General features: G+C 37.1%; 1 non-coding gene across 1 annotated transcript; it reads right to left on the bottom strand.

Moving 5' to 3' along the window:
• Window positions 1-1859: 1859 nt before the first annotated feature.
• LOC132297991 (small nucleolar RNA R71) lies at window positions 1860-1965 on the bottom strand. The gene has a single exon (XR_009479477.1). It is a non-coding gene; the product is annotated as a small nucleolar RNA R71 (small nucleolar RNA).
• Between the last annotated feature and the right edge of the window lie 1176 nt (window positions 1966-3141).

The raw sequence follows: 3141 nt of genomic DNA, 5'->3' as shown, positions 1-3141 counted from the left end.
GCTGCGGGATTCCTCTTTTTATTACCGTATCTCATTCCAATTGGGCTAGAAGACCTAAAAGCCCACCAAATACATATTTTCTTCTATAAAAGAAAGCGTAAGCCTTGATAGAAGAGGTCCAAAATTCTAATCTCTTTTACGTATTATTCAGAAGGCTGAAGGTGTGGTGGCTTTTAGGGTTTCTACAACCTTGAAAGTGCAAATCCTGAGAAGAGAGGTACCGTCTATGACGATGGAGATGAACTCAACACAGATGTTATCCAACCTTGTCATAAGTAGCTAATCCCTTTCTTAGGGCACTGATGTAACCCAACATTATATTATGGTTTAATTGTTTTGACTTTGGGTTTATTTCAATATATTATGTTTTCTTGATTATATGACTATGAGCACTTGAGACAACTCAAGTGGTTTTTCATGGTTTAGTAGAATATAAATTGTTATAACCTTATCTTAGATATAATAATTTATATTCTATTCTTAACCTACCTTGTTGTACGGTATCTGGCGGAGCCCTACCGGACACAAAGATAGAGGTCATATAATGGTGTTTCAATGAATTTTACAAACGAATGTTTTCATAATCTATGCTTAGGAAAGGTGGTTCATTCACACAATACTTAAAGTAGGGAGAATAGGTAGGTGAATAGTCCACGCTAACCGCAGATAGGTTATAGTTTTCTAAATTTGTAAAACGTCTTTCTTTAAACTCTGAACTGAACGAATGTTATTGAGTTCAGTTCATTTGAAAACAGAATTGGTTAAAATCCCAAAGTTGATTCAATTGACTATAGTATAACGATTGTTGTGAGGTCAAAGCCCTAAGATCTTCCCTCTCTGATCATTCAATTTAGTTTAATTTGCTTTAATTTAATATTTTGTTTAATTCAAGTTTGTTAAATCGTAACAACCAACAAACTCTATAACCAAGTTTCTGTAAACCATAAACCTAATTTAAAGGCTAAATACAAATTATATCTCTCTGTGGGTTCAACATCCTCTTTGCATAGAGCTATATCCTACACGATATCGTACGATTGCGAGAGACACATCAATTTTTGGCACCGTTGCCAGGGAGATTGTTTTTGTTTAGTTTTTAATTAGTTATTTTGGTTTATCGGTCTTTGGACTTTCTGATATCTCATCTTACTTCTTTTTCTTTTCAGGTACAAATTAGCGATGAGGACAAAGACGCTTAAGGGAGAAAAGCTTCGGTTTATTAAACCTTTTGTGAGTTCTTATTATTTTTCTATTACTTGGAATATTTTCTTTTTGTTACTGTTAGGATTAGTGGAACAAGTGCTTGTTAACTCGTCAAACTAAGTCAAAACCTTTAGTGCATGATCCTGAAATATAAAGAACTTTAAGTCAATTAAGAAAGCTTAAAAAACATTTGAATAATATTGATAGTTCCTCTGATAACATGGCTGAGCAACATAATGCACCGGGTAGTAATGGTAATGGTAATAGAGAACGGGTTCCACCTGTTCCTTCACAATAACCATAATTGAGGGATCATTTCATTCCTACCACATATACTTCCCCTTCGTGCTTTGTTTTTACGGATGCTGATGCAACCCATTTTGAGATCAAGCCTGCTATGATCCAAATGCTTCCTACCTTCTATGGGTATGCAACAGATGATCCATATAAGCGCTTGGATGTGTTTTTGGAATTGTGTTTAACTACCAAGTTGACTACTATATCCAATGATTCATTCAGAATGCGTCTTTTCCAGTTCTCTCTCAAAGATAAAGCAAGAACTTGGTTGCAGTCCCTTCCAACAAATTCCATATCTTCATGGGACATGTTGCAACAGGAGTTCTTGAAGAAGTATTACACTGTGGGTAAAACCACATAAATGAGAAGAGAAATCATGGCATTTTCCCAAATCCCAGGAGAACAGCTCCATGATGCGTGGGAGAGATATAATGATCTTCTAAGAAAGTGTCCACACCATGATATTGCTCAATGGCACCTAATATAGATCTTCTATGATAGTTTTATAGAGTCGTATAGAAACATGGTTGATGCTTCCAGCAATGGAGCTTTTCTGCGTAAGAGTCCGACTGATGCTTGGGAACTGTTTGAGGCCCTAAGTGAAAACTCAGTACAACATGCTTCTTCCTCTAGGTCTAGGTCTTCACCTGGAATGCATAAGGTTGAAAAACTTTATGAGGTAGATAAATCTAGTGAGTTAGCCGCTTGTGAACTGTAGGTTCGATCAAATCCTATCATCTGGCTTTGCTCCTGTTGCTAATTTGCAAACTGCATTACCAAAGGAAGTTTGTTCCATCTCTGTTAAGTCTAACCATTTTGCTGACGCTTACCCTATGCTGGGATAATCATCTGAGATCCCATAAGAGTAAGTGAATGTTGCATTCTCTAGGCCAGCTTATAATCCTTATTCTTCTACATATAATCCTGGCTGGAGAGATCATTCCAATCTGTTATAGCGTAATCCAATTAAGCGAATACTATTTCCCAATCTCAGAGGCAGTATCAAAATTCATCCAATCCTATGCCACAAAATAATTCTTTCAACCAATCTGGTGTTTACCGTCTACCCCAATTTAGAAATCAATCTACTCAAGCTCCTAATCTTCCACGTCCTCCTAGAAATTCTGCTTTTGAGGAACAAGTACTCAATGCTCTTGGTGAAATTAAAGCCAACACCCAACTTCTTAATTCTCATTCTCAAGCCATAGCAAAGCTAGAGGCACAAGTTGGGCAAATAGCGAGTACTCTATCTCGAAGAGATGATGGAAAGCTGCCTAGTCAGCCAATAGCCAACCCAAAAAGACAGACTTACATGATTGATGGAACTAATTCTTCAGGTATTCATCATGAGCAGGTTCAAGCTATCACTACATTGAAGAGTGGTAGAGTGATTGATAACCAAGTTGAGAAAGGACAGGAGGAAAAAGAAAGGCTTAGGATTACCATTATTCCTATCATTCAAAATCCATATCCCAAAAATGTTTCCTCAAGTGTTATTCCACAATCCACAAAAGGAGTTGAAGATGGAGTCACTTCTTCATCTGCTCCTAACCCTGAGACAGCTTATGAGCCAAAAACGCCTTATCCTGAACGTTTCAAGGAACCCTCCCACTTTAGTAAACAAGGGGAGAAAATTCAAGA

Source organism: Cornus florida, unplaced genomic scaffold (assembly GCF_030987335.1).
Source record: "Cornus florida cultivar Cherokee Brave unplaced genomic scaffold, ASM3098733v1 CherokeeBrave_3.0.0_Hap2_Chr02, whole genome shotgun sequence".
Lineage (NCBI taxonomy): Eukaryota > Viridiplantae > Streptophyta > Magnoliopsida > Cornales > Cornaceae > Cornus > Cornus florida.
Note: the sequence above shows the minus strand (reverse complement) of the source record. Positions and strands in the feature narration are given on the sequence as shown.